Source organism: Podarcis liolepis, assembly GCF_965112155.1.
Source record: "Podarcis liolepis genome assembly, chromosome: 5".
Taxonomy (NCBI): Eukaryota; Metazoa; Chordata; class Lepidosauria; order Squamata; family Lacertidae; genus Podarcis; species Podarcis liolepis.
The window spans coordinates 50401027-50423699 of record NC_139556.1 but is presented as its reverse complement, the minus strand read 5'-3'; the positions used below and the strand labels follow the sequence as shown (position 1 = coordinate 50423699).

The 22673-nt window shown below is 43.4% G+C and overlaps 1 long non-coding RNA gene across 2 annotated transcripts; it reads right to left on the bottom strand.

Moving 5' to 3' along the window:
* Positions 1–2855: 2855 nt before the first annotated feature.
* LOC310707697 lies at positions 2856–19424 on the bottom strand. Of its 2 annotated transcripts, XR_014526661.1 has the most exons (4): positions 12442–12561; positions 12143–12269; positions 7653–11800; positions 2856–3976 (listed from the first exon to the last, which is right to left on the bottom strand). It is a non-coding gene; the product is annotated as an uncharacterized lncRNA (long non-coding RNA). The 2 variants fall into 2 exon arrangements; XR_014526660.1 differs by lacking the exons at positions 12143–12269; positions 12442–12561 and adding an exon at positions 18850–19424.
* Between the last annotated feature and the right edge of the window lie 3249 nt (positions 19425–22673).

The following is a 22673-nucleotide window of genomic DNA, read 5'->3' as shown; positions in this document are numbered from 1 at the left end:
TGCCAAGTATTGTTCTGTTCCGCATTCACTTTCCGCCCTTTTACCAGTTGCGTGTTCATAACTGAGTTAGATCCACTTCTCCATTGGGCATGTAAAATTAGTACAGTGGTACCTCTGGTTACGAACTTAATTCGTTCCGGAGGTCCGTTGTTAACTTGAAACTATTCTTAACCTAAGGTACCACTTTAACTAATGGGGCCTCCCGCTGTTGCTGCACCACCACCGCCACCGCACGATTCCCATTCTCATCCTGAGGTAAAGTTCTTAACCTGAGGTACTACTTCCGGGTTAGCGGAGTCTGTAACCCAAAGTGTTTGCAATCCGAGGAATTTGTAACCCGAGGTACCACTGTACTGTAATGTCAACAAGGGAAACTAAACCAAAGTTGAGTCAGTTCCACTGGTGCCAATGGCAGAATCAAACACATGCTTAAATTTAGGTGTATTCACTCATCTTGGAATGAATTTAAAGCTAATAGATGCCATTCAGTTCAATCTTCTTTTTTACTCTGTGCAGGGCTCCCTTTGGGTCTGCTTTAGAAGCTCTATCTGGTGCAGAATGCAATGGCCGATGGGAGCTTCTAGTCGAGACAGGGCCATCTTAGTCATTAGGTTTAATGGCACCCTGCACTAGGGCCCCTGCCCATCAGGGGTGCCCAGCAGCGGGAGTCTGGGACCAACTGGGAACAGCTGCAAGGGCATGCTGGGCCGCAGCGGCAGCAGCTCTTCCTATGGCTAGCCGTGCTCTCTCGCTTCCTGCCTGGGAGAGGAGGCAGCGGTGGCGCGCAAAGCTACGCAGCACCTTCTGCCCTTCTGCACCTTCTCCCTCCTGCCCGCCCAGCGGCAGTAGCAGGACTGCTGAGGAAGCCCGTGCGGCAAGCGAACCTCAAGCTGCCCAGAGCAGGGGAAGGGGGAGGGGTGCCACGTCGAGGAAAAAGGTGGAGGAGGGATTCAGTCAGATTTGGGGTGGTGAGAGGGGAAAGCTGAGGGTGGGTGCACTACCATTAGGACTCAGTTTGGAGGTAAGGATGGACTCAAGAGCCTGCTCTCCATGCAGTTAGTGGTTAAAAACAAACAAACACCAACAAAAAGCCCTTTAAAGACGGGGGTGGGTTTTTAGTGAGGCATAAGTTTTCATAAGCTGCAGCCCATTTCGTTCTCTTAAGCATGTGCAGAGTGCCTTGATCTACCCACAGCTGCCCATGGTGCATTCAAAGAAGGGCTGGAATGAGTTTGAAAGTTTCATGAATTTCAAGTGTGAGCACATGGATCGTGGGACTGTCCTCCACAAATGTATTATATACATATGTGCGAACCAGGTACAATGTGGAGTAGGAGGAGAGAAGCTGCAGAGCAGAGCTTGCTGCTGTTAAATTTGCCGGAAACCTGCAACTAGTACAGAATGCAGCAGCTAGATTAACTGAGGTATGTGCCTGACTGTGACATGCAACACCATTGCTAAAGGAAGTGTACTGGCGGCTGCTTTGCTATTAAGCCAGGTTTAAGGCTCTGGTATTAACCTATCAAACCCTAAACATATTGAAAATAAGAGAATGCCTTCTCCCACCCAGATCTGACCAGTTGAGAATATAATCTGCAGAGGTCCTCCTGGTTGTGCCACAGCCTCCAAACATCCATCTGGCATCAACCAGCACCCTTTCTGTGGGGGTACCTGCTCTCTTGAATGGTCTCCCCAATCCCCATGCTAATTTCTTTCTCTCTTTTTTACCATGGCTTTTGCTATCTACCATTACCAGCTGTTTACTGTCTACTTGATTATTATATAGACATTACATTTTATTATATTGTTGTACACTGCCTTGACATGCCCTGGCTGCCGAGCTTGTGTTGGGCTGACATAAGGGCTTTAAAACGCAGTATATATTAGGAGGTGGGACGTCATGGCACAATACAACTCTGGGAAATGGAGTGGGGGGCTGGAGGGATCTTTGCACCATGGCACCGGATATGCTTAAGACGGCCCTGGGTCGAGAACATGTGACGCCATTGTTACAGCTGCACTGGCCGCCAATCTACTACCAAGCCAGGTTCAAGATTTTTGAATTAATTTACAAAGCCCTGACCAACTTAGTTCTAGGGCACTTTGGGGTTTCCCGAACCATCGTATCACAACTAAATCTCCTTTTATTTTACCACACTATCTATTTCCCCCCTTTTAACAAAATACAAAAATTTAAACCAACACTCTTAAACTATTTTAGTGTTGAATGTCAAAATGAATGATGGCATATTCATAAACTGGGTTTTTTGCCAGTAGTTATTATATTGCTTCTACCTTTGAATTTTTTAAAAAAAGCATTTGGCATGAACAATGAGTAAAGAAGTAACTTGCTAATTTAGCTATCAGTGCAATAATTCTTGGCCATTCTTTTAACTGTGGAATATACTGTAGGGGAGCATTTTCCAATCTGGCGCTCTCCAGTTCTTTTGAATGACAACGCCTATCAGCTCCAGGAAGTTGTCATCCAAAATATCTGGAGGGAACCAGATTGCAGAATGCTGCTGCCATATGGTAGTATGTATCATCTACCTTTATGAGTCCCCCCCTCCCCCAAGAATACTTGTAGTAGTAAGATGATGCTTGGTGTACACAGGCTTGGTTCATATTTATGGCTTCCAGTTCACAGCACATGTTCACTTTTCCTTCCGCAGCAGAGTTTTTTGTACCAGCTGCAACCTTTTGGTCTTCAGACCCTATTGGCAATGGGTAGATCTCAAGCACTAAAAACACAACGTGACTGCACCAGGGTTAAATGGAGCGAGCTTACTATGCACATGTTACAAAGTGACCATATCTAAGCTCTAAAAGTCACATGAATATAAGAGGGACCAATCAGCGTCACAATGAATTTATTATCTAAACCAAACATACAATATCTCATGTGTGTAATATCATTACCACCACCATCTCAATTCTACAGTGCTGCTGACACACAAAAATATTTTGGGATATTGGCAAACTAAAGGTGGCATACAAATGTTTTAAATAAGTAATATAAATTACTTGATTTCAACAAGTGGTAACTTCATATCTTTAAAATACACTCTTCACCTTGACATCTGCCAAGGGAAAACTTGATGCTTCTGTCACATAAATGCTGCACATAACAATCCTAACCCTTCTTATCTGGGAATAAGCCCCATTGAATTCAATAGGACTTATTTTTTAGTTGACTTGGTTAGTCATGCGTAGAGTAGATCCAGTGAAAAGGAATGACTTCGTTGGGCTTATGATAAGCATGACTAAGTTTTGAGCCAATCCTATATATACTATTCCAGACTGCAATTTAAATATTCCCACCTGATCATGGGAAGCTGTACAATTGTCCCAAGGTCCAAATAATTTATCTATCATGTAGCATAAGAAATGTCATTGTGCCTTTATTGAAAGGTAGTGGGAAATTGTTCTTTATAATATCTTCTTGAATGATCCAAAATTATGTCCTTCGCACAAGCATTTCTAGGGGACCATTGATGCTCAAAGTCAAACTTTCTAAATAGCTCCTTCTCTGAGAGCAATCTTCAATATTCTGAGTGTCGCTGTGGTCATTGCTGCAAATTGCTATGTATTCATTGACTGGATCCACTGACTCACGGGATTTTTCTGTCAATTTCATGTGGTTCGCCTGTATCATGGCACTACAGGTGCTTCTCCGCCTTAGTCCCTTGCTGGTGTAGCTGGGATTCTGGTTCTCATTAAGATAGACTTTTACCTTCCCGTTTGACGTTTTTGTTTCATAGTTTCTAAGCTTCAGAAGTCTCTCACTGAAATAATCTTGCAAAGATTGGTCACAAAAACTGCTTTTGGTTTTACTGTGCCCTTTAGCGAAGTGGACTGCCGAGTTACCCAGGTTTCTGACTTGACCATCAGAGGTTCTGTTTGGTGGGTTTTCAAATCTTGTTCTTCCCAGATCCAGCAGTGTGAAGCAAGAGTTGGAACCTCTGGAATAATTATTCTGTTTTGGAAGAAAATGAAAAAGTGTGGGTTAAGAAGGGCATTGTGTTGCTAATTGAATTTTATCCTTAACAAACAGGCTCCCGTGAATCCACCCTCAACAGTCTCACCCGCCAACTTTGAGTCATTCCAGTCAGGCAGACCAACCTACTAACCCACATGGGACAACTTACACGATGCATGGATTTACGAATGAAGTCAACAAGACTGGGGTCAGAGGCAACGTGCCTTTGACAAACGGTTGTTGGCGTAAAATGGTGGGAAAGGGCCACTGCGTTTATGTTCTGCTTAAGGGTTTCCCACTGTGGGAGACAGGATGTTTTGGTCTGATCCAGCAGGTCTCTTCTCACCTTCTTGCAACAGCAAGGAAGAGAAGCAGTTGGGCCTGTGGCTCTGGATATTGCCATTGGCTCCCCAGCTTAGACATGGGCCTTGGCAGCTGCCCAACGCTGCCAATCTCTGATGCTGGCCTTGGATATTATTTGTCAGTGGGGTCATAAAAACGGTCACTTCGAACATGATTTATATGTATACTTGCCATAACTGGTGTGTGTGTGTGTGTGTGTGTGTGTGTGTGTGTGTACATTTGTGTGCCAAACACTGCAAGCAGAAGTGTTTGGGGAAATAAGTGGGGAGGGGAAGAAGGATCAGGATTTCTTACCCCATCCCTATTGACATAAATAAACACAGTACTGTAAATTGTTATCAACACAAAGCGTATGGCTCAGTAAAATGTGAGCACATGCTTAACTCTCCCGTTGAAGTAAACTGGACTTCAGCATGGTCAGTTTTAGCTGAATTGTGACCAAAGAGTTGCAAAATTTCGCTGAAAGACAAAGAGCACAATCCAGAGGAAAATAGCCTCCCTTGAATGCCATTGAACTACTGGAATTTAAGCACTTTGCTGCAGACTTAAACTCATTTGTTGTTTTAAAGGAATGCAGACATGCCTACTTGAAGACATCCAGATATTCCGCCGCCCCCCCTCCTCTCCCCTAGAAAAATAAATTCTAGTTTAGCTAACAGTTGAATGTTATTGTAACTAAGGTAGCTACCTTGAGATTCAAGGACTTCTATGGCATTTATTACCATCTAATATTATAAAAGCTCATGAAGTGCGTTATTTTTCTGATTCTGTATTGCTAAGGTGCTTGCTGCCTTGGAAACTAATTACACTGATACTTGAAGTTAAAAATAGCAAAACAAAGAATGTATTCCGACTCAGTAAAAAAAAAAATCTGGCATTGATCAGAATAGCTGATTTACATTTTGATGTGATTATATTGAATATATAAATATTGCTTTGCATATTCTCCAAGCTACCAGCTGTGTACTTGCTAACTTTCTGCCAGTATTGTGGGGGGTGGGAGGGAAGGTGAAAGAGGGCTATTCTATCACCGCTGCTGAGAAACTAGGCAGCTTTATCCCTCCCTCAAAAGTCACTCAGCAGCTGCCACTCTGCAGACTATCTGGACTGTTTTCATCCTAGATGGTTATTATAAGGCTCCTGGACATGTTTTCCACCCTCCTCCTTCCCCATACCTTTTTCCTTGTGTGCCATGATGTATTTTATACAGTAGCCCCACAGGCAGGAACTGTGGTACTAGTGGCCTTGCAAAACACTCTGGGAGCTGTTTTGGGTAAAAAGCAGGGTAAAAACCTTTAAATCAATGCACAAGACAGAAAAGCCATGTGTATAGCTGACAGCCAGTCTTGGCTATTTGAAGAATCTGTTTACTCATATTTGAAAAGTATGTGTCTGTTGTACTCACATTTTAAATTTTTAGGTGTACACTTAAAAGAGCTCAGGTGTACAGCCAAATATATTTACTGCTTTTCAGTAAATGTGTTTAGGATTTATGCTGTGCATGAACTAAGCTAGTAGTAGCTAACCTTTCTGTCAAAATACTCTTTAAAGGCCAGCTTGAACAGATATCTGTATGTATGTATTTAGGTGTTTTGCTTGTTTTAGTATAAGCAGCTTACTCCTTCAAAGGCTAGAGCCAAAACTAATATTAAAAGGGCTTTTATAAATGCTCCAAAATATCCCAAGATATTTGCAGTTGCAGGCCTATTATGGTACCCCTCTATTCTTCCAGTTTCTTATATTGTCGTGCTGCATTCCACTACAGATATACAGCATTTGTCTCTTTAGAGAGTCATCAAAATGTGTAGTGGCAGATGAGTCACCCAAAATATTGGATAACATAAGGACAATAACTGCGACATAGCCAATTTTAACCCGAGATTGATTATTTCCTTCTCAAGGAGCAGTCACACAAAACGGATCATGTTTTTCAAAAACCAAGGCTAGCTGGTTACACTTAGTAAATGGGTTGAGACAATTTTAAGCCACCTGTGATTGATTATTTCCTTCTCAAGGAAAAATATCATATAAAATGGGTAATGTGGTTTTTTTTAACCACCAAGGCTAGCCAGTGACACTAGTAAATGGGTTGCACAACATATAAATCTTCAGAATAAAAATGAAATGAAAATAAAATGCACACGGCATATACAGCAACAGTAAAGCCTTCATCCTTTTTCTTTTAAAATAGTATTCAGTGGTGGTGATGGGAAGTATCCCAGATTTGTTATCTATATTCACATTTAAGCAACATCTACGCAGGAATTCCTTGATTGCGGCTCTTTGAAGAAGCCACTTTAAAGTAAAGCAGAAGCAATCAAAATGTACCCCTAATCAGAATGTCCGTGAGAGTTGATTCACATTGTCCTTCGGTGTAGAGCGGGGTGAATATTTTTCTTTCTTTGGGGGGGGTCTTTTTTAGTCCAGATTGTGCTAATCACCTGCATAATTCATCTGAGTTCAAATCAGATTCCGGCTTGCTGATCTCAACCCACAGCAGAAACAACTGCTGCAATGTGTGTGCCGCATTGCTCTTTGTTCATGTGGCAAACCATTCAGGCAGTGCATTCATCCCACACCTAGAAAGTGCCGCTTTGTCTCAGGACCAAAAAGTGGCACAGCAACAGTAACTAGGCTTCCCAATTACACCATTTTATTCATGCAGTCTACTGAGCATGTGCATGATGAATGTAGGGCCTGCCACATGAACTGGCTTCCACTCCCCAACCTGCCCCATATGGAGTTATGCACCATGGATTATTTGTCTCAAAAGGGCTCCAGTGGGAGTTCAGTCATTAAATGGCGCTTCCTCGTGAAAAGCCCCTTCCTAACTTTTTTCACAATCTTCCTCTCGATTCCAGGACAAAGAATAGCACAATGTGGGGGTTTTAGACAGCTACTCATTCTCTCCTTTGCCTTTGGTTGACCAGACGATTGTTACCAACCACTGCCCTAGATACGTCCTCCATCAACTACCAATAAAGCCATCTGTGATTAGTATTTATATATTGCATACTAGTTAACTAACAAAATTGCAGTCTTGGTGTTCCCAGAGTGGCCACCACTATAATATGATTGGCTACATGTTTGAGGAATTAAATTTGTGAGTCTCTAGCAATGTTCTCTGGGCGATGAAAAAAATGAAAACAGCTGATCAACACTATTAATTGTATCAAAACTGATTTAATACTGAAGAAACTTCTTGCACAAGCTCTTGATGATCTCCCAAGTCCCCTCTTTTATGGAGTGACAACAAGGGATTGCTGTGTAAAGCTTGCACATTCTTGCAGAAACATCTTTGGATACCTACCTTAACATCCTGGAAGCCTGGATATTCTGGGATGCTTGGTAAGGTGCAGATGGTGAAACTATTTGACCGCCTCCGCCGCCAAGACCGACTCCTTGAAAGATGGCATTGCCCTGCATCAGTTGGCTTTTCATTGTGGCAAAACATTGTACGGTCTTTCAGAAGGCTGGCCGCTGGGTGCATTTTCGAATCTCTTTGCTCCATCTCAGCACTTTTGCAAACTTTGAAATGCCAAACAAGTTCTCTCTCTCTCTCTCTCTCTCTCTCTCTCTTTGGCCTTTCAGTCATTTAAAAACCATTTGATAGGCTGAGGCCGAGTTGCTGCGTGGGTGCTTCACTAGGTAGCTGTTGAGAGGCTGCTGGTGTGTGTAGCTCTCTGAACCGCCTGTGAATCTGAAATGCTGTGGCCCTTAATGCTGCGTTTATAAGCTGCCAGCCCTCAGTGGCAAGACGGCAATGCCAAGTCACCAACGCAAATGGATTTTAGGTGTGGGGGCATTTGCAGGGATTACGAAAGCTCTGCCTTCTGGTGTTAAATTCCCCACTGCCGTCAAATTGCGCCAGACCTGATGCAAGCGCCGATGTGATGACAATTACAGAGGATCAACAGCAGGCTATGTACGCAAGCAGAGCAACTGGTGTCCCCAGAATGACATCAATGAACATTGATTCTTTGAGATGCTTGCTCTTAGTCACGAAGCTTAGCAAAGCATTTATGAGCTTATGCTAAATGTGAGATAATGCCGGCATGTGAGCCTGTTAACCCACAGGTCAAAAGGTATACTGTATAGTGTGTGTGTGTGTGTGTGTGTGTGTGTGTTAAACAGGAGTTAGTAAAAATAAAAAATGCAAAGAAAAGTCAAGCAGTTGGGGAGGACTTTTTTCTTCTTCTGCAGTTCCGCTTATTAAGGCAACGTGCCTTAATATTAAACTCTATTTTTTCTTCAATTAAGAGGCCACTTTTCTGTGCAAAGGTCGATCTGACAACCTTAGATAAGGATACTGACCAAATTTCTGGGCCAGAAGGAAGCACAGACCCTTTGCACACCCATAATCTGGGTGCTTCCAGCCAGAATTAATACATTGCTTCTTGAACTGTTTTACTGCCCGTTGGTCAATGCCCTAAAATGAATACTGTACTCTGATGTGCAGACCCTTGTATGTACAAAAGCTAAGTTTTGCATTCTTCTCATTGGTAAATGCTCCACCCTGGAAGTCTTCAAACTACACATAACATAGAAAACATTCTAGAAAAGCACACTGATTGTGATGGGAAAGCACTAGCAAACACATGGACACTTGTGCTCCTAGCTCAACAACTTTGGCTCAAGAACTTTAGTCAATCCAACGGGTAGATCACTGCCAGTTTTTTAATAGTGGGAGTAGATCACAGTCTCTTGAAAGTTGGACATGCCTGCTCTAGATCGTTTGATCTTATGCTATCATAAGAAGATGACTGTATGGATCCTGTGTTATTTAAATTTGGTACTGCGATGTTATATGTTCACCTTTTTTGAGGTATATAACTACAAATTTAGCACACACCCAAAATTACTGAATAGAATCCAATGAGAGCCTAGCAGCTGTCTTTTCTAGGGCCATGATTTCACAGAGTCTTTTAAAAGCAACAACCCTAAATTGCCCTTCCCTATGCCTGTAGCTCCTGGTGCCTGTTCTTGGGATGGTGGTGCTCTTAACAGTTTCCCTCATTAGATCAGAAGCGGCCACATCTTATGTAGGCGAGACCTTGCAGAAGGTCACGGTGACACATTGCCTCAGTCCCCAAGGGGACAACTTGTGTGAAGTCTGTTTTGTGACAGAAGGTCCTTTACACAGCTGAGGAGAAAGAAAAACAGCAGCAGCAGGAGTCGGGCTAATTCCACATGTGACACAAGGAATTATTATTTCTGTCTTGTAAAGCTGAGGATCAAGGTGCTAATGATACAGCTCACGGTTGTCATCTGATTCGGAGGAATAATTAATTGCTCCACAAAATAGCTGCAGTTGACGCCGCTGCTTTTTATGTGAGGAGGCCTATTATAAAGTAAGAGGCTTCACCCGGGCCTCTTTACAAATGCAGCACTTACTGTCAGCACAGAAAATGAAGCCTGCAGATCCCAAACCTGTTATTATAATTGTTACCTTTCCTCATCGAAACACATTTCCAATCCTTCCCCCCCCCCACCCAAAAACCTGACGCCTCACTGTGTTGAGCAACCTGCATCTTTCCATCAAAATTGCTCGTTGTTCTTAATGAGACTGTGATGGCGTCCCTGAGAAGGTGTCACTTATGCAGAGGCCTGGTGGGAAGGAAGATGGCGGGGTCCCACTTTAATCAGAGGTTTGGGCTCTGTTCCCAGGAGCTTGAAATCGGAGTCTGCAGCGAGTGCTCACTTATAATCCCACACGCTCTGCTGTACCTTGCCATTACTACACAGTGAGGAGGGCAGGAAATGCATTTCTGTCTCTGCAGTAAAGCTACGTATCCTGTTTAACATGAAAGGTTATCATTAGTGTTCTTATTTCAATTCTTTTATCCTCAGATGAAAGGAAATGCAGATTTCTGCAACATATAGAGCGGCAAGCATGTTCTGTGCAGGAGGGCAAAGCCAAGAGAACGGTTAACTGTATGGAACATTTTCTCAATGCTTGAATTATGAGGGTTGAATAAAACCTACAAACAGCTGATGGGCATTGCCATTCAAATGGTGTGTGCACACTGTATCATGTGATTAATTATGTGGGGTAGGGCTTACCTGCCCCCTCCAAAAATATTTTATCCAAGTTGGCACCCCTGGGCACCCCAGTAAAGCCACATTAAATAGCTAATATGGCATCAAAAGCAAAAAAACAAAAAACCCAAAGCTGCAAAGAGTCAGAGGTTTATCCCCAATCTGGGAACATTCTTATCCCCAAGAAAACTTCTATAATTTGAAAATTGCAACCCCAAGGCACCTAAATATACTTTTTATTTGCATTAATCACATTTTTATTCCACTGCAAGATGGCTCCTCAGTCCAGGGCCCTTAATCTGAAAAGCTTGCATTGTAACTGCCAGGCAACAACACATGCAAACAATCTTCTCTTTAAATCATAGATGACTGAAGGACCATTTTGCCAAAGCCCTTGAGACAGAGCAGCTGCAGGACTGATCACACCAGTACCCTCAGAAAGCAGCCTAAGCACTTCACACCGATGTATTCCAAAATCAATGAACAGGTATAGTACCTGAAGGGTATGTTAATAGTGCCCCTGTCAGGTGACTTAAATAAAAATGAATGGCAAAGAAAGGTAAATGCCAATCGGGTGCTGAGTGGAGGTGAGCCAGAGATGAACGAGTCAACAAAAAATAAAATGAAATGGGCGCTCAGCCAATCACCAACTTATAGTGATTTCTACACACTAGCCGTCTCTCTTGATCTGCCGCCTGAGCCAAGAGGCTCATCTTGCCTCATAGAAGGACTGAGTCTGTTTCCATATGATTCACCATACCATGTGAATCAGAGCCAGTATGGTACAGAATATAGGGAGTGTCAGGTTGGAACTAAGGAAATCAGCCATGAAATTCACTGGAAAGTCTTGGACCAGTCACTGTCTCTCAGCTTGATAAAATGGCCAATGGGGGGAATATGTACATTTGCAACAGCTGCGATCCTTTGGGGAAGAACTGGGAAAACATGAAGCAATAGTGAAGCAATAATCAGCACAGCGCTGGGCTCATGAACCAATGGTTTCCCCAACCCTCCTCAATTATATCTCATCACTTTTACTTGCACAGGGTGGAGAGTAAATGTCAAAAGGCAGCTTGATGCAAAACTTCTCCTTTAACACAGGATTTACTCTTGTTCGATAAGGCCTGGGTTGTTCTGTTCATGTAAGTGTTAAGATGAGATCTGTCCCTTTCAATAAATAGTGTTGGACTTATACATAGGCTTTGTTTCACTCTCTTTGTCTGTTTGTCTGTAGCCTGAGGCGACATCAAATTTACCCTCACCAGGGAAAGATTCTGAAAGTAGGTCTGAAAAAGCACCTCAATACTTTGTCCAGTGCATTAGGCAGTAATAGATCACTGTCCAAGGCATTTCTTTCTCAGAGGAAGTGTTAAAACGCTGGTGTGAATCAAAACATCAAGTTCCTGGAGTCATAAAGGCCTGCAGGGAAAAGAAAGAAAAGCCAAACAGATGCTGCTATTTTTGTGCATAGTGCAAAATGGGTTTTTCCCTCTCGCCATAAAAACAATGTCATATACCATGTTGCTTTTCTTAGAAAAAAGGTGGCCTTTTTGATCAGCAAGGGACTCTTGAAGCAACATACCAAAGTGGAAGGGACTCAAAGGTCTTCTATTCTAGTAACTTTCCCTAAATAAGGCCGTCCTATACAGCTTAGGTTAAAGACTTAAAGACCCTATTGCTGCATATGAACTTGCCTAGGTTCTGAGATCGTGTTTGCGTCACAAGGCATATGCTCCCTTTGAGTAGCACAGTAAACCTTACCTTTGGGATGTGCTAGTCCTTCTGCACAGCAAAGGAATGACAGTACACTTGAAGGACATCTGAGCAGACACGACAGGATGCAACACATGAAAATGAAACAGGAGGAGGAGCAACGTCAACGCAGAAACTTACCGTATTTTTCGCTCTATAACACGCACCCGACCATAACACACACGTAGTTTTTAGAGGAGGAAAATCCGTAGGCATGCCACCCGTAGGCATTCCCTCCATAACACGCACAGACATTTCCCCTTACTTTTTAGGAGGAAAAAAGTGAGTGTTATGGTGCAAAAAAATACGGTAAGTGCAAGCTTCATCCTGATTATGACATCCTTGCCCTCCTGACCTTGCTCCCACTTGGAGGCAGAGGGCTGCCTAGCAACAGCACTGTCAACACTGCACAACAGAGCAGCTTTGCATGGGCTTCTCCATCTCTGATCCCACCTGTGGCACTCTGCACTGACACATTTTGGCAGGATGCATACAAGCTTCTACACCAGAGGTCAGCAAACGTTTTCAGCAGGGGGCTGGTCTACTGTCCCTCAGACCTTGTGGGGGGCCAGACTATGTTTTGAAAAAAATATGAACCAATTCCTATGCCCCACAAATAACCCAGAGATGCATTTTAAATAAAAACATTCTACTTATGTAAAAACATTTTGATTTCTGAACTGTCCATGGGCAGGATATGGAAGACGATCTGGCCCCCGGGGCTTAGTTTGCCTACCCATGTTCTACACCGTAACTTTACACTGTAAATACCTGATCTGTTAGGTATATAATACTATCTTATGGGAAGAAGGAGATTTCGTTCCTCTCCCCATCACCACCACCTCCCAAATCTCACTTTGCCACCAAGCCTTTAATCCTAGTCTCACTGTTCTCTCCACCGCCCCCTTTCGCACATCCCTTTGCCTTTATTAGATAGCTAATGCCGAAGCAGATGGCGCTCATTTAGCAATGCAGGTCGACTTAGAGGGTGGAGGCTACTTGGAGCACGCAAGCGTCTCAGCCCAGATGGGTCACATGCCGACAGTGTAATCACTTGTTTAAAAATAGAAACATAGATCCCCTCTGATTACATTCGTACCTCTTTGTGCTTCTGGGCTAGGAAATCATTGCGGACTGTTGTAGAGGAAATGAATTACAAATGCTTCGACGCAAGGAAAGGGAGAGTTATGTGGGTTGCGATATTCAGAGAGGAACAGACACATGTTAAACCTCTCCCAAAAACAGAAGCAGCAGCAGCAGCAACAACACTGTTGGCTTTTTGTTAGAATTGGCATCCCTAGGCAGCTCAAATACAGAGGCGGGGGGTCTAGTAGGGCATGTGGGGCACTGCCCCACCAACCTCAGCCTACCCTCAGCCTCCCTCACCTACTTACAACTTACAACCAGTCCAAAGCACGGCAGCCCTGGTTGTGAGCTTCCTCCTCCTCTGTCTCCATGCTGCCCCTGTAGGTCAAGCCATATCTGTCAGATGATGGTCATTGGTTGTGTGCTACTGAGGATGGAGCAGGAACAAGCAAGATGCATCCTGTCAGGCTGCCCAGAGTCCTCCATTTCATTGCCCTGTTTGGCAAGGGGCCCAGGACTACAGCTCCCAGGATTCCATTGGGAGAAGGAAGGACTAAAAACGTATGCAGCATAGTGGTTAGGGTGTCGGACTAGGGCGTGGGGGGCCAGGGTTCAAATCCCCACTTGGCCATGAGGCTCACTGAGTGACCTTGAGCCAGTCGCAGTCTCTCAGACTAACCTACCTCACAGGGTTGCTGTACAGGTAATACGGAGGGAGGGAGTGGCATGCATGCTACCTCAAGCTCTTTGGAGAAAAAGGTGGGACATACAATGTAATAAAGAGATAAATCAATAAAGCAATGATGGCTTTGCCGAAGAAGAAAGTGCTCTTTTTCTAACACAAGTCGGGGCACCTCTGCTTTTAACCGATTCTCCTCCTCTTTACTGCAACCTTCCTGCCATTTCCAGTAAGGGAAAGTCACTAATGGATACAAACCATAGTCTTATAATTTTTAATTTTTTTGGGGGGGGGGTGTTAAATTAAATAAATAAATAATTTCACCTTTGAGCAGGGCTGGAGAACCTCTGGCCCATGGCCCTAATTTGGCCCATGAGACCCCATTGGCTATGCCTACCTGCCCCTGCACCAGGTACCTTGCATGATGTCATTGTGGTCATCTGGCTCCACCCACATATCAAACTTGGCACTTGGGTGAGGATAACAATCTGGCTGGCCGGCCAGATCCAGTCCACCACCACCTTAGGACCTTCTAAATAGAAACATCACTTTGCACAGCACAATCTTATCTGTTTTCACTCAGAAGTAAGTCCCGCTTTTTCATTCAATATGGCTCCCTCCCAGCTGCTAATAGGATGGCATTAGGTTGCATTAGGGCCTCAGGTTTTTAAGAATGTGTAGCTAGCAACTACATTCATAAGGATCAGATCAGTCATCTGCCTATGAGGGAAACAGAGAGGAGAAAGAATGGCCCTCCTGTGGGGCAATGCACCTGGCTGTTAACCAGAAAGTTGGTGATATGACCCCACCCAGGGACGGCTGTGGGCAGGATTCCTGCATTGCAGAGGGATGGTCTAGAATAGATGATTTCTCGGTGTCCCTTCCAACTCTACCATTCTATGATTCTGTGAATAGCAGTAAACCTTGTGTGACCAGTGTGGTCAATGTTGTTGTCCATAGGAGGAAAAGTTTGTTTGTTTGTTTGCTTGCTTGCTTGCTTGCTTTTTAAAAATGAAACTACGTATTTTACATTTGTTAAAAATAAAATGGAAATGGCAATTTCTCCTTAAAACACACTGCCAGTCCCAACATAACCTTTTTGTTCCTGTGTATTGCTGAGAATAACTCAGCAACAACATACAGTGGTATCTTGGGTTACGTACTTAATTCATTCCGGAGGTCCGTTCTTAACCTGAAACTGTTCTTAACCTGAAGCACTACTTTAGCTAATGGGGCCTCCCGCTGCCACTGCGCCGCCGGAGCACGATTTCTGTTCTCATCCTGAAGCAAAGTTCTTAACACGAGGCACTATTTCTGGGTTAGTGGAGTCTGTAACCTGAAGCATATGTAACCCGAGGTACCACTGTACTACAAACAGAGGTAAACGTGCCTTCCCTGCCCCCCCCCCCCCGTTTGCATTCTCACACAGCCCACTGCCATTATTACAGGTCTCTAACTACAGCATAGAACAGGAGTGCCACCTGCTGTCTATTTCTTGCCATCAATCCTACATAGTGAAATATCCTATCATTTCCTCCTTTAGGGGCCACGTGACTCATAGGCAGATTCACACGGGAGGTGCAGAAGATCAGACTGCCCCAGTTCAAGGAGATGGGCTGAAACTGGGTGGTATCCAATGATGCAAGGATCTCTGTTTATGCAATGGGACTTTCCCTCCCTTCCTCCCCCATGCATGCCCTCCATAAGTCGGCTCTGGGGGTTTGGGATGACCCCTAGGAAATATTTGGGGTCACACAGGGGAGGAGGGAGATGGGGGAAAGTCCCATTGCACACACATAAACCTTTGCTTTGTCCTGACTTGGTGCTACACTGGATACAATTATTTATAAGTCAGTGGTGGAACAAATGCCTAGCATTCCAAAGGTCCAGGTTCAATCCTGGCCATCTCAAGGCAAGGCAGGGACAGATTTCTCTGCCATTCAGTGTCTACTGTACATCAATGATCTGACTCAATATAAAGTAGACTTTCTGTCTCCAGTATATATTTCCCACCCTTTAAATTATCTGGCTCACTACATACTCTCTTATGCTAAGATTACTCTCTCTCTTTGAACTTCTTTGAACCTCAGTGCTAAGATGAATAAATTTGTTGCCTCTTTCTCTCTCTGCTGCACAAAAACACAGTACAGAGCTGGCTTGAGGTCATGACCCTGGGGTCCACTGGTGACCAGAACACAGAATCAGAGACTATAGTATCACTGGCAGAATAGGCAGTCTGAATTCCTGGTTCTGAGCGATCAGGTGGTCGCTGGCAGGCAGGGGCAAGTTGAACCAAATCCAACAGTATCAGAGTCCACTGAACTGGAAGACCCTGATGGGTATCTTCCCCAGCACCTGAGAAATCAAACGAGTTCCACACTACATCACCAGTCTAATGGTGCAGGGAGTGGAAGGTCAGGGTGCAGGACAAGGACCCACCTGCAGCCCAGAAGGCTGGCCCTTGAAGACACTCCAGATTCCAAAAGGAAACAGCACAGGTGAGAGGGAGTGGAGGCAGAGGCTCAACAGGCTCCAAGACTGTATAACAGGCTTGAAATTACACACACACACACAGACAAGTTATGCCAGAGAGATCTTCTGAAATGCTGTACATCAGTTGCCACTTATCTGAGGCTCTTGTTCAGCTTTTACATTAAAAGGTGTTTTATTTTGTTTTTTCAGAAATTGGAAGAGAATCAAAACAACAAATGCAACCGTTTGTAAAATATATATCTATATAAATGCCGTACTCAGCAAATTGCATCACTGCTGTGTACATTTTAGGGAGGCCTCAGATTACTGCTTTGTCCAAGGTTCAGAATACAACGGTAGGATTTTTAAGCTTACAGCATTGTTGGCCCAGCTACAAAGAATTATCATTTCCTTTCTGCCTTTGCCCAGGACCTGATGATAACTCCAAAAATAACAAGATTCCTTAGGGTTGGAAACTCGAGTTCAAAGAGATTTTGTTCATGTTTTGTAAAAGATACACAGATATTCTCCCAAATGGAAAATACTTAAAAGGTTTAAACATGACATGCAGCAAAAGAAAGAAAGAAAGGCCAATCCTAAAATGGAAATAATTTGCTTAATCCTTTGCAGGGGTTGCTGTACTGTCATTTACAGGCAGTCTGTTTACTTAGTCTATTACCATCTCTGAGGGACTTCATAAAAACACAAATCAGAGCCAGTTGTTCATTGATTTCTTTTCCAGTAAAATACAAAGCAGGAACATTACATCTGAAGTGGACGACAATCAATTTATGGGTAGGAAAAATGTTTTAAAATATGGATAATAACTTCCTTAGTAAATCTAATGGAGGTTCCCCCTTCCCATAACCCAAATCTACACATAATAGCCAGCATGATTTACTGGAAAGTGAGCACAGGAACTCATTACTGTAAGTTGAACATTGTCAAATTCAGAACAAAAACAAAAGAAGGTTTTTAACTGCTAGAGATGTTAACATTTTGAAATATCCCTGCAAGAGTGATCAAGGCAAAGGCAACAACTTTATTCAGCAGATCAATTTATACAAAGATATTGAGGTCAGGAAGCACACTGCCCCAATACGCACAAAGAGATAGTTTTTCACACACACACACACACACACACACACACACACACACACACACACTTACTTCTTCTGGGGCATCAAAAAGTATAGGATATTAGTGGGCATGGAGATGTTTCCAGTATATTTCGTTTGAGATGTTTTAGCACATGGACTTTGTTCACACTTAGAATTTGACAAATGATCAGGTATGGAGTCAGGAAGATTTTTTCCCCACCAGATCAAAACAGCAATGATGTGGGACATTTCTTGCTTTTCCTTCCACTGTGTGGCTTGGCTTGTTTGCCTGGAGCATCTTGAGTTACTTGCTCAGAGTCTATACAAACCTGTGGGCTCACGGCGCTGCGCTGTGCCACCTGCCTGCCCATGCGAGGGGCAGCCTGACCAGTCGACATGCCCTTTGGCAGGAACATCCCCCTGAACACTGGCCAGGCGGCCATTCAGTGAGGGGGCTCGGGACGTGCTGGCAAGGCAAGGCCAAGCTCCAGGGCCCAGAGCCCCTAGAAGCAGGCAGGGTGGGACAGAGATCCCTGCAACTGGTTAACACACCCTGAAAATTGTGTGTCTGGGGCTGCGCTCTCTCTCCCCCCCCCCCCCCGTCCCATGCTACACCTTTGCCTAACAGCAGTGTTAGTCCTAAAAACTATTCGGAGTGCTAATGCTCAGGCCAGGAACAGGTGAAGAAATACAGGTCACAGTCACACAATACAGTTAAAGCACATTTACAGCACATGGCTTTCTCCAAATAACCCAGGGAACTGGAATTTGTCAAGGGTTCTGGGAACTCTAGCTCTGTGAGGGGATCAACTACAGTTTCCAGGATTCTTTGGGGGAAGCGTTATATAAGGTAATTTAAATTTCAGTTGTTATTTCTGTTGATGGTAGTGGCAGTAAGCTTCCAGTCCCTGTAAACATTTACCTGGGAATTGAACTTAATGAGACTCACTTCTGAGCAGATACATAGGAGCGCACTGTAAAAGGCTTGCAGCAGCAGCAGCAGCAGCAGCAGCAGCAGCAGCAGTGAGAGCATTAGAGCAGGCAAGAAAAGGAAAATCCTATTCATTCACTTCCGAGATAACAGACCTTCTGAAATTTCCCTGACCAGGGCAAGAATGGACATGAACAACTTACTTTGTCACACTTTTGAAATATGATTTAATGAGGAACTGTTACTTGAATATGCCCTCCCTTCCTACTCTACACACTCAACAGAAGATTGAAGGGTTCTACTTGTCAATCATTGTGATGTGGAGAATATGCTAGCTTTGATCTGCAATGCTCATTGACTACAAAAACATAGAAATCTGGTTGGCTGCTTGAATGCTGCTTGATATTGTTTAATCAACAATGACAGTCCTACATGACTTGCAACTTACCAAGTTGAACGCAGCACACCAGCTATGGATGTTGGCCAGCGAGAGCTGATCACACATGCTAGTTCCGTTTGGCAGCGTGGGACCACAAAATCAAGGCAGCTGTCTCAAGCATATGGTAGGACATCACACTTGGCTGGCTGGCTGAGTTTGCCTTGGCAGATCACAGGTAGATGCAGGCCTGAACTGCGTTAGTCACAATCAAACACACAAATCACTACGGCTGTTTTACAAGTGAAGCTAAGAACAACATTCATGAATGTCACTTATGTGAGAAAGTGAATGACGGGCGTTTTTAAATTAAATCGGCTGCAGGGAACAGAGCAGGAGCGAGGCTGCATGGGAAGCAGGGAGGTAAAGGGACATTGGACATTGCTTTGAGGTAAAGGGACATTGGAAGGGAAGGATGTGGGGGGAAGAGCCGTTGCAGTTTGTCATTTGAAGCCGTCAGTAGGATTGGCCCCAGGGTAAAGGGAAGATAGCTTGGGTTAGGCATACGATTAAGAGGTTTCAGAGGTTTGTGTGTAAGAAGATGCTCCTATCATAAGTAGTGCTATATTAACAAAAAAACTTAGCTTGGTGTTAGATGATGATGATGGTGGTGGTGGTGATGATTTGTACATTAAAACATCAGTCATTAAAAACTTTAGGGAAGACAGGACTGCCTTCAGATGTCTTCTGAACGTCAGATAGTTGTTTATCTCTTTGACATCCGATTGGAGGGCATTCCACAGGGCGGGCGCCACTACCGAGAAGGCCCTCTGCCTGTTTCCCCTTTTCTCCCAAATAAAATCCATTAAACCTGGCTTGTCTTCCAAGGAGTTCATCTTTCAATGATCTGAACACTCACCCCAAAGCAAGGCATTCACAGTAAGAGAATGTGGCAGCATATTCTAGTAAGTGTGCCTTTTTTGCTTTCTATTTAAAGGATAGGGAGGGAGGGAGGGAGGGAGGGAGGGAGGGAGGGAGGGAGGGAGGGAGGAAGGGAGGGAGGGATGAAGGAAGGAAGGAAGGAAGGAAGGAAGGAAGGAAGGAAGGAAGGAGCAATTTAATTTGTAAAATGTACTCATAAAAACTTCCCAAGAGAAATATGACAGTCTGAAACTGTCAGGAGGGAGGGTTTTTTCATTATTATTATTTGGGGGGGGGATTTTTGGCCAATATTTTTGCAACCGAGAATATTCTGAAAAAGAGATAGTGTCTAGTCCTTTGGATAACATAGTTATTGGTGTCTTGTACAACTCTAAGGAGAGTTCTCCTAGAATATAACATGCATAAAAGGAGAATGTAATAGAGTGACACGATGTTAAAATTGAGAAATTAGTACCACATTGTCACCTGTCAAATTTTATGTCCATTTAATTCTTTGAAGTAATCAGTAGAGGGTGCTGTTCCATTTGGCAATGAATTACTTTCTGCAGCATAAATCCATGTATTTTCAAAAGAATGTGATTCAGACATTGCAATTCTTAGCTAAAATAAAGAGCTTGCTGTCTTGACAGCAACCTGCAATCACACAAGCATTCTGACTTAGGGCTGCCAAGTCTTAATCAGCAGCTTAATCAGTGAAAGTTTTTGTTGATTTAATTACAGACGGCACAGCTTGATATTGAAACTTATGGAGACATATTCATACGTTGGCACGAATGTGATTCTGGAGTGTCACTTAAATAAGACACCACTTTTGCTCACCCCTCCAATCTCTGAGCAGTGCAAGATTCCAGGGGTTTCCAGGCGCTTACCCAGGGTTCGTGCTTCCTTTGCAATGAGGTACAGAGGGCACTTGGGTGTCTTTATGATGTATGGTTTGTTTACACATGTATATGACCTGAGCCCATGATGGAGGGGTTCACAGCATTAACAGCCCAAGAGGGGCTTGCTTCCCCATATCCACAACCTTAGATTCAAACAAAGATCAAGCATTACCCTGTCTTTCTGGCTTCCCAGCCTGTTTCCTTGCTTCCACCTCCTAACTTCACTCTCAGCTCTAGCCTTAAATTACCAGCCAGTTGAGGGGGGGTGTCAATCCTTTTGATATCTCGCACAGAACCACTTCATTTGTTCCTTTAATGGCCCATAACCCAGGTTATCACCTCACTAGGAAGCTAGTCTGGCTATTCCAGGAATTTGTATCCTTGCATAAATTTTGACACTTGCTGGATCCAGGAATCAGGAGGGTCTCTGCATGCAACCTACTCCCCAATGAATAGAACTGGAACTTAAAAAGTGCACAGAAAATGAGTCATTGAACCCATTTCAAATATTACGGTTGTTCCTCAGGGACAACTTTGATATGATATGAGAGAGAGCTTTAGTTATCATTTGAACTAAAATGATTTTTGCCCCTGAAAAAAGGCTCTTAAGACTTGAAATGTATTGGGCTAAATAAATAATCTTTGGTGCAACTTTGACGTCTTCACTTTGCATTTGATGCCCTTTCATCCTTCTATATCTGGCTCAAAGATGTGAACATGTAATTAGCTCTGAAGCAATCACATTTGCAAACAAAATTTCAGATGGCATAATTGTGCATGGACATCCTTCCACACACCCCGTGATGGAAACAACCATCTAAATCCAGATTTTAAGATCGCACTAAGAAGCTTGATGATTGGACAGCTGAATGAACAAATTCCCCCAAAGTAGTACAAGTGGCTGTGTACAACTGCAGCCACAGGGCTAGTCATTCCACATGCAAATACTGTTTTAACACGGCTAATCTTGCACATCTCGGTCATCCATGCTACCACGAAGGTAGCAGAAAATAATAATCTCTAAATAAACCTGGTGTGTCTGCTGCTGCTCGAGAGCAAATACTCATTCCATGCCCGGTAGTAATAGTTGCTGATTCTCCATCCATTCTTTCACAGTGCCCATCCAGAACTTCATGGTCTTCCTTCCCCATCTCATTTTCACAGGATGTTTCAGTGTATTTCATGGAGAAAGTTTTGCTCCTTCATTCCCTCTCCTAAATCAATGCTGAAAGTTCAAGCCTTGAGCGAAATCATTGTACAACAACCAAGGGTTGTAAGGTTCATGGCAACTAATCTAGCCTGCACAAATCCTTAGTAACAGCACAAAATAAAGCACATATCTGTGAAGGAATTGTGGATGTATTTGTAGGGATGCAATTGCTATTTCTATAAACATTACCCTTGGGTACAGAATGACTCAAAGGAAGAGAACATGAGCAGAGTAAGTCTTTCTTTGCTAGTTTCTTCAGAACCCTCTCAGATATGTGTCTATTTAAAGAGGAAAGGAACATAATAGCTGCTACTGCTTTTCATTTGTAGGTGACATGTGTGGTTGGGAAGACACTGGTGTTCACTACCCCCCATAGCTGCGTATAGCTATGTACCTCCTCCTGATACTGCCCAAAATAATACTGTACAAAGCGCAACTTGCTCCCAGGTAAATAGAATGTTCAAATATTTAAGTTAAACTGAGCAATAAAGTCCACACATAGAGTGGGGGGAGAGTAAATAATGAAGAAAATGTAAGCCAGAATAATGCTGCACATGGCAGAACTTGTAAACAAAGTATGCCAGCCAATCTGCTTCCTTCATGATTAAAAGCAGTGCAGTCATTTGGCATCAAACTAACGAGTCTAAAAAAAGTAAACACATGGAAGAACTGTGCCAGAAAAGCTTTTCTTCCCACATGCAACCCCAGCCTAAAAAAGGTAGCTATTTCAATAAAGTTTCCAATCAAGATTTTCTATGTAATTTTTAATAGTTTACCTTTGCTCATCATCTCAGTCATAGAGGAGGAAAGTTTCCAAATGCAGCCAAATTCAAATATCAACATCAACTAGAAATATATATTCA